This window comes from Ursus arctos, chromosome X, assembly GCF_023065955.2.
Source record: "Ursus arctos isolate Adak ecotype North America chromosome X, UrsArc2.0, whole genome shotgun sequence".
In the NCBI taxonomy this organism is placed as follows: Eukaryota; Metazoa; Chordata; class Mammalia; order Carnivora; family Ursidae; genus Ursus; species Ursus arctos.
In genome coordinates, this window is record NC_079873.1 from 15254535 (window position 1) to 15268580 (window position 14046).

General features: G+C 42.6%; 1 protein-coding gene across 2 annotated transcripts in view; it reads right to left on the reverse strand.

The window, feature by feature from the left end:
* MAP3K15 (mitogen-activated protein kinase kinase kinase 15) overlaps positions 1-14046 on the reverse strand; it is a 117549-nt gene that overhangs the window by 81013 nt on the left and 22490 nt on the right. The window lies entirely within an intron of this gene.

The window sequence follows — 14046 nt, forward strand, 5'->3', positions numbered from 1 at the left end:
GTGAGGTCTAGAAGGTAAAATATCTGTGCAGAAGCAGAGTTTTTTTTTTTTTTCCAAAAAGTTAGAGCTAGACCTGGGGGGTAGGGTGAGAAGCTCCTCAGATTATCTCCCTAGAAAAACAGTCCTAACTGGCAAAGAAAAAAAAAATTTTTAACATTTTAAGTCTCTATGAATTGTCCGAAGAGCATACAGCAAGCAGAGAAACATTTATTCAAGAAAATCAACTCATCTTGGTAAGAACAGCGACACTCTAGCATTGGATAACCTGCTCTCCCCTATCCTCCAGCCCCGAGCAACAGAAACGCTACCCTGGGTGGGGACAGGCAAGAAGAAGGGGCTCCCTCTTACCCTACAACCTCTAGTCTAGGATGACGGTTTCTCCTGGGCAAGGCCAGGCCACCAGCATTGTCATTCACTATGGCCTGGGCCGGAGCAGCTCTGTTCCAGGCAAGTGTGGTCAAGAGGACCAGAGGGCGCCTGGGTGGCTTAGTCGGTGAAGCATCTGCCTTCAGCTCAGGTCATGATCCCGGGGTTCTGGGATCGAGCCCTGTGTCGGGAGTCCTGCGTTAGGCTCCCTGCTCAGTGGGGAGTCTGCTTCTTCCCCTCCCTCTGCCTGTTGTTCCCCCTTCTTGTGCTCTCTCTCTCAAATAAATAAAATCTTGGGAAAAAAAATAAAATGTCCACTTTTCAACAAAAAAGAAACAAACATGCCAAGGAACAGGCCTGTGTGATCCATGCATAGGAAAAACAGTGGGTGCCAGCAGCTGCCTTTGGAAGGCCCCAGATACTGGACTTAGGAGACAAAGACTGGACAGCAGCTATTATAAAGACGCTCCAAGAACTAGAGGACACCCGAAATGCTGAAAGAATTGAAAGTATGATGATGTCTCATCGAATAGAAAATATCAATGAAGAGACAGAAGTCACAAAAAAGGAGCAAATAGAATTTCTGGTGTTCAAAAGTACAATAACCAAAATTAAAAATTCACTGAAGGGACCCAACAGGAAATCTGCGTGGAAGAAAGAACCAGCCAACTTGCACACAGACCAACAGTCTATGCAATCTAAGGAACAGAGAGAAGAAAGAATGAAGAAAAAGGAGCAGAACCTCAGAGAAATCCAGGACACCATCCAGCGCACCAACATACATGTCACATTATGGGAGTCCCAGAAGGACAGGAGAGAAAGGAGCAGAAAGATATCCAAAGAAATAATTCCTGAAAACTTCCTAAATGTGATTAAATGGATCTACATAGTAAAGAAATTTAATGAACTTCCCACTGGATAAACTCAGAGATCCATACCCAGATATACCACAGCCAACATTTTCAAATCTTGAAGGCAGCAAGAGAAAAATGTCTTAGCGCGTACAAGGGAACTCCAATTAAATCAACATCTGACTTTTTTTCTGGAATTAATGAAGCCAGAAGGCGGCACAATGACATACTCAAAGGGACGAAAGACAAAATAAGTCAGCCAGAATCTTCTTTCTAGCAAAACTAGATTTTCAAAATGAAGGTGAAATGAAGATATTTTCAGATCAACAACCACGGAGCTAATTTGTTCCTAGGAGACCCGTCTTACAAAAACTACTAAAGCAAGTTCTTCAGGCTGAAGGCGAGTGACCCCAGACACTAATTCTAATTGACTTGATACAAACGAATATGCCAGCAAAGGAACAGATGATGGGATTGCCAATCTCTTCTTTCTTCTCCTAACTGATTTAAAAGGCAACTGCGTAAAACGACGTATGTAATCCTATGTCGGGGACTGTAACATACAGAAATGGGATTTATTGACACTAACAGCACAAAAGATGCAGGCGGCAACAAGGCGGTACTGGCCCAAGGAAACCACACCATTTGTTACCCGGAATCCACAGAAACCAACAAAAAGAACCGGAAGTGGTTAACAGAAACGGTAATATAACAAATTCTATCAATTTATACTTGTTTCTTTTCTTCTCTTGGCTTAAAAGACAGAACATTATACAGAGTAACAATTCTGACAAAAAGATTTCCCGACGTTACAACTAAATAACCCTGCAGGTCCGAGAATCCCACCTCTTTGGATACAAATATTACAGGTCTTAAAACTCTTTCCAAAACGAACACTTCTGCTGAAATCTTGTTGATAGTCTTTCTTCAGCAAGCCCATTCCTTCCAAATAGCGCAAAAGTCAACTCTGTCCCCATCCTACTCGAGCCCTCAATAATAGGTGTGAAAAAATAAGACCTTGACAAATACAAGCTGGGTGCCCTGTTCCAGCTTCGGGCTCCAGTGGGCAGAGCGAGAGCAGCAGAGGCTCGTGAAGACCTGCCCGAGCCAGGAGGGGACCTGATCCTTTGGGCAAACGTTCAGCCACAGTTAGAGAAAAATGAGGAGAAAGAGAGGGAATACGTGACCTCTGCGAACAACTGAGCGAGTTGAATGAACAGGACTGAGGAGACAGCAGGAATCTGGAGCCTTGGCAAAGTAAAAATACTCCCTTTGAGAAAATCTCTCATGAAGTGTATAAAAGTTCAAGAAATTTTACAGAAAGCAATTGGGACTAATGGCTACATTTACAAAAGCAATTCATAAACTTCCAAATGAAAGCACAGGCTTTTGAGTGCAGTTCTTTTGTTCTTATAAAGAAGAAGAATAGGCCCAAACATCTTCAAATGATGGGGCACATTCAGACTTTTGTTGGTGAGGAGACCAGAAATTAAAAAGAAAAACATTGATTAGCATAACACATGTCCAATAGCGAACCAAGCTTGTATATTTGTAATTGTTACATTTATAAATGGAAACATCTCAAGAATCCAGCTTATTAAAACACATTCAACAAAGGCAGCTTAGTTTCCTACATAAAGGGGCATTAGAACCAGTATGCTAGGCCCATTAATATGTAAACCCTTATTCCAAACACTCTTCAAGTATCTCCAAAAGGAAGATTCCGAGACAGTGAAGTGAGGTCAGAGAGCAGGGTAAAAGCCGCTGGTCTCAGACCCTGTGAGGTTAGGGAGTGGAGGAATCCGTCCTCCAAAGTCTCTAGTTGCTAACTTAGTGATGGAGATTTCTCGAACTACTGCCCTGTACAGATTCACCACCATGAACAGATTATCCTATAGCACCACTACGTTAAGGAATAAGTGCTTTCTGAAAAGCTCTCATTGTAAAAGTTGGATTATACAGTCTGCAATGCCGTAATTGTTCCCCTCTGCCATTCACTCCTTTTATAAGTTTCTATTTCATTTTTTTAAAAAAGATTTTATTTATTTATTTGACAGAGAGAGACAGCCAGTGAGAGGGGGAACACAAGCAGGGGGGGTGGGAGAGGAAGAAGCAGGCTCCCAGCGGAAGAGCCTGATGTGGGGCTCGATCCCAGAACGCCGGGATCATACCCTGAGCTGAAGGCAGACGCTTAACGACTGAGCCACCCAGGCGCCCCTGTAAGTTTCTATTTCAGTTCCAGGTAGTCATCATACAGGGTTAGTTTCACATGTATGATCTAGTGAAATTCAACACTTCCACAGTCAAACGCCCTAACTTTTAATGCTTGCCTAGTACACCATGTGGTGAATATTTATCGTGTACTTATCCATTCTCCTATTATTTAACCTTGTTCTGAGAAGTTTCTTCCTGTACATGGAGACGAACACCTTTGCGTCTTTACACTGTGGTCTTTTCCCAAGAGGAGCTTCCCAAGAATGAAATGACTAGAGTCAGGTTAAGGTTCTGGGTATGTGCTGCTGTCACCAAGGATGGAGTAATTTCTGCTCCCACCCGTAGTGCATGGAGGCAACTCCATTTCATCCTCATCTCACCAGAGCTGGGTAGTGGGTTGTTTTTTTTCACATTTGCTAAGTTAGGGGAAGACAAAATACCGTATTAACACTGAAACAGGAAGTGTCATGTCTGTTCAAGCATAGCAAGACAGTGGAGACCTGGGACAGCCAAGGACTAAACCCCAGCTCCATTCCAAACCAGATGAATGACCCTGGACCACGTACTTATCTATCCAAATCTCAGGGGTCTCATCTTCACAATGGGGACAATAATACAGTTAACTTCTTTAGGTGACAGAGACCTAACTGTGACCACGGTGCATAGCGGGCATGCAGTAAGTATAAGCTGTGCTCAATAGTTCTAGACTGGACCAGGAGTTCTGAACCTGGAGTCTAGTATTCCTTGGGAGCCTGTGAACTTGAATGAGAAACAAATCATATCTTTGTCACCATTTACTTTTAACTGAAATGTAATGTTGCCTTCCATTAGGAATGTAGGTAACACATCTTAGTTTTAGCAGGATCTGGGCCTTTGTCACTAATAGAAGCCATAGAATTTTTCATATCACATTATACTTCCTGCAGAGAGATCCCAAAATAACTTTTATACCCATTATTACTCCAAAATTATGACAGTTTTCAGGCCTGTTTGATCTAATTACTTGAGACATTAATAAAGCAGCACATAGATTACAACTTTATTTTTATTTTTTGAAGAGTTTATTTGACAGGGAGAGGGAGAGGGAGAGGGAGAGAGAGAGAGAGAGAGAGAGAGAGAGAGAAAGAGCGAGGGGCAGAGGCAGAGGGAGAAGAAGATTCCCTGCCGAGAAGGGAGCCCGATGCGGGGCTCGATCCCAAGACCCTGGGATCGTGACCTGAGCAGAAGGAGGATGCTTAACCGACCGAGGCACCCAGGCGCCCCCATAGATTACAACTTTAAAAAAATATTTTCATAGCTATGTTTCAGTATAATTGGTCTCCTTTGTAATCCTTTGTATATTTAAGCAAGCATTTTAAGCTGTATTCTGAGAAGGGATCCATAGGCTCCTCCAGACTGACAAAGGGATCCCAGAGCCCTCCAAAATCTAACAGCCCCTGCGCTGGACTCCCAGAAGCTGTTTCACATAGAACACCCCACCCGCAGCCCTAAAACAGGAGTTTCTCCAGTGCGCTTCACATATAAAGACTTCCACAAAAACAGCAGGATTCCCATCCACAAACAGCAGCCTGGATTCTCCAGAACAGCCCAGGGAAGCAGAGCATACTGGGTTCTTAACCTCACTGTCCGCGGGTTTCAGTAATGGTCACTAACCAAGGACACCCAGAACCTTCCCCTCCACTGGCTCCTCTGCAGGTACTCTAGGCAAGAGGGCCAGGACACAGACACACGTGAAGGGGACTCATTAGCCTGCTCCTATTCTTATTTACGGCCAGCAGCAGGTGGCAAAGGTGGTCAATAGCAGCACAGTGTTTATAAATCAACTCTTTGGAGCAAATACAATGTGTAAAAACTTATCGCAACAGACTTCACAGTGAGACTTTCAGCTCCACCTCCTAGAGAATGTATGTTTTTTTAATCACGACACTAACATTTAATCAGTCAACAAATGACCTAATCAGAAGTGGGGGAGGGGATCTAAGGCAGATGAAAAGTGGTTAAACACTCCCCAGATAAAATGATTTCTGAGCACTTAGGGAAGAAGGCATACCTTGAATGCTGACACGACGTCATATATTAGAGCTCGAATCTCGTTGCCCTTCAACAGATGACTGGATTAAGAAGTTGTGGTCCATATATACAATGGAATATTACTCAGCTATCAGAAAGAACGAGTTCTCAACATTTGCTACAACATGGACGGCACTGGAGAAGATAATGCTAAGTGAAATAAGTCAAGCAGAGAAAGACAACTATCATATGATTTCTCTCATCTATGGAACATAAGAACTAGGATGATCGGTACGGGAAGAAAGGGATAAAGAAAGGGGGGGTAATCAGAAGGGGGAATGAAACATGAGAGACTATGGACTATGAGAAACAAACTGAGGGCTTCAGAGGGGAGGGGGTGGGGGAATGAGATAGACCGGTGATGGGTAGTCAGGAGGGCACGTATTGCATGGTGCACTGGGTGTTATACGCAACTAATGAATCATCGAGCCTTACATCGGAAACCGGGGATGTACTGTATGGTGACTAACATAATAAAATAAAAAATTAAAAAAAAAAAGCTTGAATCTCGTAACGTAAAAGGGCTGCAAGTGCTTAGTGAAAATGGAAACCAGAAAAGCACAGAAAAGCGTTCCCAAGAAAATTTACAGAGTGAATGAACATGGGACAGTAATTTTTAAAAAAATTATTTAACATGACCACACGTGAAAAGGTCAATTCATTAAGAAAGAAAAACCAAGTCAGGTGCTGCTCTGAGAAAGCATCACAGGGTTTTAAGCCCTAACAGATACGATTTGTTTTTTAATAGATACAATTCTTTGTCTAGTCAGTTACAGGAGAATTTTTTAAATCACTACACATGCACATCAGGGAAATGCAGGGTTTTGTTTTGTTTGAGATCATTGCAAACAGCATTCTATTGCTGCTTTTCTATATTTATTTGGGCAGGATAGGAACAAATATACAGAAGCCGAATAACAATTTCAACCGGATTGTCAGGCTGTTGTGCCACTTAAAAAGGTAATTGAAGATTTCCCTGCTGGAAACATGCCAAGCAGCACCAACCCAGCTACTTCAATAGCTCCTCTGCTTTGTTCCAACAACTGAATGACTATCATAAAGTCCGAGAATTATTGCAGATCTGGCATAAGTCTCAGTAATCACCTGATTCATCATCTCATTTTACACAGGAGGAAACCAAGACCCAGAAAGCTTAACCAAATGGCCCACAGAGGACCGCAGAGCCAGACAAACCTCAGGGCCTTCCCCCTCCTCCCCAGGATTCTTGTCAGTAACTGCCATTCCGGCTCAATTCTCAAAGATCCTTCAATAAAGCAAGCTGGGATACACAAAAGAAAATACCCAACACAAACAGACGGGCCAATGGTGAATTTTATGCTATGTGCATTGTCTCTGAGGTTAAAGAAAATAAATGGATATCATCAGACACAAAGACTTACTCAGTTGGTAGGCAGAATTAGAGATTTCTGTTTTGGTTCTGACATTGGCCCTGTGAAATGTGACATCGCTCCTGTGATATTCAAGAGGAACAGGCTCAAGTTTTGTGGTTTGCACTTCCAGAACACTCCAATCAGAAAGACAACACCAGACTACACGCATGTAGGCAGAAAAAAAGACATCAATCAAGACTAGAGAAAAGAGAATCTAAGATGAGGTAGAAATACTAAAAAATAGCTACACGGACGAAATAAATACTCAAAGGACAGAGATTTTTACATAAGTCAATTCTATGTGTAAACTAAAATTCTGCCCCTCTACTAGGAGATGTAGCCTTGTTTGAAATTCATTCTTCACTACTAAAAGTGGTAGGAATTCTGATCTGAACTTAGAAAACCCAAAGGATATCTAAAGGAGAAAAGAAATTTAATTGTCCTTTTACCAAAGTGTCCCTGAGCAATCTACATTTTCTTTCACAGTTGTGGATCCCAAGCCACAGCTAACTGAAGAAGGGAGGCAAGCGGGAAAGACCCAGAGAAATTCTGTTCTCTTAAAACTCAAGTCCTCAATGTGCTCGTGAGCCAGGCAAAAAGCCTTCCAATATTGTAGAAAATGCACCCAGTATTGCCCAGGTCTGTTTCTCAAAGAATTTCTAATTTACAGAGATAACTATTTTAATGAGAACAATGAGTTTCCCTTAAATCTCACTGGTTTTCCAGGAAAGAAAAACCACCACCTAGTCCAGAGGTCAAGAACCAGATTAGTTTTTTAATAAGGTGCTTTTTAATAATGTGATCCTAGCTTGGATATTTACCTTTGCTTTTTAAAAGCCAACTGTGAGCTCTGGCTTTAGGACATGACAAATGAAAATGAGGTCTAGTGGACTTTTAACAATTCCTTCCCTAAGTACTGGGTGGAATGGCTCGTCTTCTCCTAGTAATTTTCCTGGGCGACGCGGCAGGTGCATGAACCCGCGTTTCCTGTCAGGGGAGGCTATGTATAGCTTCCAGGTATTGACCCACCAGTTCAAAGGAAAAAGTAATTTCTGTGCCTCTCAGCCTAGAGACACAGTCCTCAATCTTGGGGTACATAGGATTTATAAATATCTCAAATAAAATGACTGTAGCGTGGTGGGTGCTCAGGCACACACAGAGAGCACCCCCACTTCAGGGAAGGATGTGCCGCCCCTGCTGCGAGCCCCCGCCATCCGGAACCGTGGCAGAGGGTACCTCACCCAAAGTCGCACACTTCCCAGTGAGGGCTGGAGGCAGGAGTATAAAGGCCTGGACATCTCATCCCAACTCAGAACAACTCAGAAAGCCCGTTCAAATGCCAGAGCCCTCCATGGCCATCCCTGAGCCTGCTTCCCAGCTTCATTTCCCTCTGACTGGTGCTGCTTCTTTCCCTCCTCTTCCTCAGTCTGGATCCCAAGGGCCTGCTGCATACCTCTCCTGCACACTCAACTCAGTCTCAGAGCCTACGTCCAGGGGGAACCAACCTGCCAAATAGACCATAACATTGAAGGTATGATTATTTTTTTGCAAAGGAAAATTAAAACAGTTAAAGAATACCTATGGACTATGTACACTAATAACAAACTACCAGGAAGTTCCAAGGTTTAATAGATAAAGTCTTCTCTCCGGGTTGGCTACATTTTCACTCCTGTTCCCATAAAGGCTCAACCTTGACCTTTCAGCATATAAACAGGTTTTCGGAAGTGATAAAATGCAGAAAATGACTATCTTTGGTATCTGTAAAGCAGAAGGAAATAGCATAAGGATGAAAATAGATGAAAAGAAGACAGAAAAGAAGTAATTGTTATGGAACTTGGATCAAAAGCTGCATCTCATGGGAGGATGGGGGAAATAGGGGCTGGGGATGAATCCAGTGATGAGCACTGAGCAAGGCCTAGAACTGCTGAATCGCTGTACTCTACACCTGAAGCCGAAACAATACTAGGTTAACTACACTGGAATCAAAACTTAATAAAAAATGAATTATGAAGTACAGCGTGTTAGGTGCAAAACATTTTTATGAAAGATATTTTAAAAAATATCTATCCTGGGGCGCCTGGCTGGCTCAGTCAGTAGAGCATAGGACTTTTGATCTTAGGGTCGTGAGTTTAAGCCCCATGTTGGGTGTAGGGCTTCCTTTAAATAAATAAACTTAAAGAAGATCTATCCTGAAAAGGAAATTAAGAAAAAGATTTTATTTACAAGAGCAACCAAATGAATAAAATATCAGGAATAAATTTAACCAAGAAGGTGAAAACCCTGTACACTGAGCACTATAAAACAATGCTGAAATAAATTAAAGAGGACCTAAAGAAACAGAAACACATGCTGTGTTCTTGGGTTGGAAGACAACCTTGTTACAATGTCTATACCACACAAGGGGTATACAGATACAATGCAAACTGTATCAAAATTCCAATGGCCTGTTTTGTAACAACGCAAAAGCCAGTTCTCAAATTCATATAGAGTTCCAAGTGGCCCCAGATGGCCAAAACGATGTTGAAAAAGAACAAAGCTGGGGGAACCAGATACCCTAATTTCAAAACTTACTATAAAACTACAGTAATCAATAGGCCGGTGGTGGGTATTAAGGAGGGCACGTATTGCATGGTGCACTGGGTGTTACATGCAAGTAATGAATCATGGAACTTTATATCAAAAACTAGGGATGTGCTGTATGGTGACTAACATAATAAAAAATTATTATAAAAAATAAAACTACAGTAATCAAAACGCATGACCCCACAGTAAGAGTAAACATACAGATCAATGGAAGAGAATTTGAAGTCCAGAAGCAAGCCCTTACATTTATGACCAGTTGATTTTGACAAGGGTGCCAAGACAACTCGCCGGAGAACGAAGTCTTTTTAAGAAATGGTGCTGGGACGACTGGATACCCACATGCAGAACAAGGAAGCTGGACCTCGAGCTCACACCAGACCCAAAAACTAACTCCAAATTCATCAGAGAGAAAACTGTAAGAGCTCAAAACTCTAAAACTTTTTTTTTAATTTTCTCTAAAATGTTTTTTATTTTTTTAATTCCAGTGTGATTAACATACACGTTATATTAGTTTCAAGTGTCCAATATAGTGAACTTTCAAAAAGAAAACATAGGAGTAATTCTTTGTGGCCCTGGGTTAGGCTAAGAGTTCCTAGATACAACATCAAAAGCACTATCCATAAAAGTAGTAATTGATAAAGTCTCTGATAAGGGCTTTGCTTCCAGAATATACAAGGAACTCTTACAACTCCATAATAAGACAAAAAAAAATTAAAAATGAGCTGAAGATTCTTATAAACAGTTCATCGAAGAGACTATGAATGGCTAATAAGCCATGGGAAGGTGCTCAACATCGTTCATCACCAGGGAAACACAACCACAGTGAGACAGCACCTCACGCTCACTTCAGTGGATGTAAAAAGACAGACAATACCAAGTATTGGTGAGGACGTGAAAAAACTACACCTTTGTTGCTGTTGGAAATATAAAAATGCCATAGCCACTCTCGGTATCATCTTGGTAGTTTCTTTGAAAGTTAAACATTTATTTACCCGATGACCCAGCAATCCCACCCCTAGGTATTTTACCCAAGAGGAATGAAGACATATTTCCACACGAAGATCTGTACCTGAACGTTTTAGCGACGTTATTCATAATACCCAAAAAGTGGAAATAATCCAAGTGCCCAGTGACTTTTTTTTATGGCTCACTAGTGTTCTATCATACGGGTATCCCACATTTCATCTGGATAAACTGTGTAGTTATTCAGAGAAACAAAATGTGGCATACCCACTCGATATAACTATCTGGCAGTACGGAAGAACTACGGATACCTGCCACATCGTGGACGAGCTTCAGAAACACCATCCTAAGTGAAAGAAAGGAGACACAAAAGATCACAGTATCGTATGGTTCCATTTCCACGAAAAATTGTGGAGAGGTACATCTGTAAGACAAAGACTGGTGGTTGCTTAGGGCTGGGGGTGGAACAGGGACTGTCTGCAAACAGGTGTTTTTGTGATAAAAATGCTCTCACACTGGATTGTGGCAAGGGCAGCACAATTCTAACTTACTAAAAATCACTGAATCCTGTGCACACAGGTGAACTTCACGGTATGTAAAGTAGGCCTAAATAAAGCATTAAAAAAAAACTCGGAACATGAGAACAAGAGCATCTTCTGAAAAAGAGCTGAGTATAAAAGGTGATACTGTGTTTCCAAAGAGAAGAGCCCAGAATGGCCTGAAGTCTAGAAATTGGCTTCCCATCACTGCTTCAACATCACTGCCAAACAAATGCTTCTAGAAATGGAAGCAAGCATGCCTATCTGTGATGGTTAATTCTGTGTGTCACCTTGACTGGCCATGGGGTATCCAGATTAAACGTTAGTTCTGGGTGTGCTTTAAGGGTGTTTCCGAGTGAGATTAGCGTTTGAGTCAGTGGACTGAGCCAAGCAGATTGCCCTTCCCACTGTGGGTGGGCATCACCCAACCCACTGAGGCCTGAAGAGAATGAAAGGCAGAGAAAAGAGGAATTTACCCCTTTTGCCCCCTTGCTGCTTGAGCTGGGACAGTCATCTGCTCGTATTTTGGGACTGGGATTTACCCCATTGGCTCCCTTAATTCTCACGCCTTGGGACTTATGTCTTAATTACACCACCAGCTTTCCTGGGTCTCCAACTTGCAGATGGCAGATGGTGGGACTTCTCAGCCCCCATAATCACCAGAAGAGATTCCCCAGAGTAAGTATCTCCTTCTCCCTTTCCATTTATCTCCTACTGGTTCTGTTTGTCTGGAGAGCCCTAATACACCAGCCTTTTATCAAATGAAGCTAAGTTCAACACACCAATAGGGATAATTCTAGAAATATAAAATGACTCCCTGAAGGCAGAGATCTCAAAGCACCTTGGTTTCCACCTCATTCATAAAGCACTTCAAGCATTTAGCGACACGTTCAGCATGGGGAATTTTATCCATACACCTGATTCCCAGGACTTCGTAATTCACCACCTAGGACTATGCTGTATCACCTTTTTAAAAGCCGTCCAATTATGACAGACCCATAATTTCATCAGATTCTTTCCCAAAACCTCTGGAGTTAGACAATCCAGACCGCTGCTTCCAAGCAGCATTAGCCCAATCCATACTGAAGGGACAAGCGAGCAAATTCTCAGTAAAAGTCACCTGATTTACTGTGACATTCTCTTTTAATGTTTAATCACCATTAGCTGTGAGATGACCATTCTGCTGATCCCAGCCTTTTCTGAGTTTGCCCTATTTCACTGACACCTGGAGCAGTAGTGTCTCCCTACTTTCCAGAAATAGAAATCATTTGAAAATAACCATGAACAATACCTCTCAAGGTTGTTTCCCTTCAACCTTTCCTCTTAGGTGCTTTTCCCCCACCCTTCCAGCCACCTCTGGTCCTTTATTTTGTTCTCTTGAATGCTCTAAATTTTCATACCCCATCAAGCATGACAACCAGCACTGAGCACAGAATTCTAAAGTAATGGCAAATATAGCAGTAAGATTAGTTGTCAAATCCTCTAGAATAAGTTCATTCCAAACACACACACACACACACACACACACACACACACACACCACCTAAGGAGAATGGTGCCATGATATAATTACAATTACCAAGAATGTGAAGGAATTCTCGGTGTTTAGAGGAGGGAGAATGTACCAGAAGAGAAGGTATTTATTGGAATGGTAACAGAGTGACACTAAGGCTCTTGGAGAACAATATTTCCAGGCTCCAAAACACACAACAGTCAGGATGGAGAAAGAGTTTTCTTCTTTGTACCTCACCTTAAAGTAATTCCTGTTCAGAGGAATAGCCATTTCTGAGACATTCTTTGCATTAAATCCAAGTTATGCCTTTTCATTTGTGCAAAATATGGAACCACAGACTCTGAGAGCTGGAAGTTATCTACGAACCAAGTGAAAAGAGTTCAACCTTCTCGTTTTGCTGATGAGGACACTGAGGATAACTGCCCAATGGTACTTAGAGACAAGGTCAGGATTACCACCCTTTCCTGCCGGCCGCAGGCCCAGGCTCCTTTTACTGGATCCCCACTATCTCCATGAAGGAGGTAATTTAAGAAATCGAAATCTAGAAAGAACAAGAAAGACCCCCATAAGTGGACAGTATGAGTACCTAAATAGGACAAAATGAAGCCACAGGTCTCCCTATTTCTTTTCTCAAGAACTCAAACCCATTCTGATGCTTTAATTTTACAGGTCAGCTTGTTAAATCCAAGCTCCAGGGGTAATTACATAAAGTACATCATTTGTTTTGTTTCTATAACTTCATCTTCTGGCTTGGAGGAGGAGGGTCAAGGCTTCCATCTCAGGGAGGAAGCTTGCCTGGGTTCCAGACAAGACTAGGCCCCACAGCTGTGGAGTGGGGCCTTCTGTGGAGGGGGTGAAGTCATGCAAAGCTCCCGTTCCCCTATAGAGGGGACGCTTGGAAGAATCTACCTCCTGGCCCTTTTTGTCCTCCCTTTGAGAATTCCAACTGCTGGAGAAAAAGAGGCAGGAGGCCCTTCCTTTCTAGAAGGACCAGTCGAAGCAGGCTGAGGGCCAAAGGAAAGGGGGGATGAAGGAAATGTCCTTCATCATCTAGGTCACGACTGGTCAAACCACAGTGCTATAGGTCTAGGAAGATGGGTGCTTTAAGGGACAAAGGTACATGGTAACCCTGGAACAATTTCCAAGGACATCAACTTATTTGAAGGTCTTTCAAGTGGGGATTTCATTATACGATTCCAACCAACATGGCGTTATCACTACGTCACTGCAGGCACTTAGAAGCCAAACTGGGAGACTTTGGCACGTATATGAAAGAGCAGGAAGAATCTGTCCAATGTTAGGGAAACTTTGGTGGCAAATGTGGGATATAATGGCTCCTGCAAAAAGGATCTTGGTGGTTGGCGGGACCAACCCAGATCAGTAGGAGACTGACAGATGATTCCAGGCTCAAAGTCCTAGTGCGCCATGAAGAACAAGGCCATCTTCCTGACCCTACCTTCCGCCCTGCACCCTAGATGGGAGTGGGGCCTGAGCTAGCGGGCAGCTTGAAGGACAGGGGTTCTAGCCGTCCCCCTGAGAAACACGCCAACGGGCAC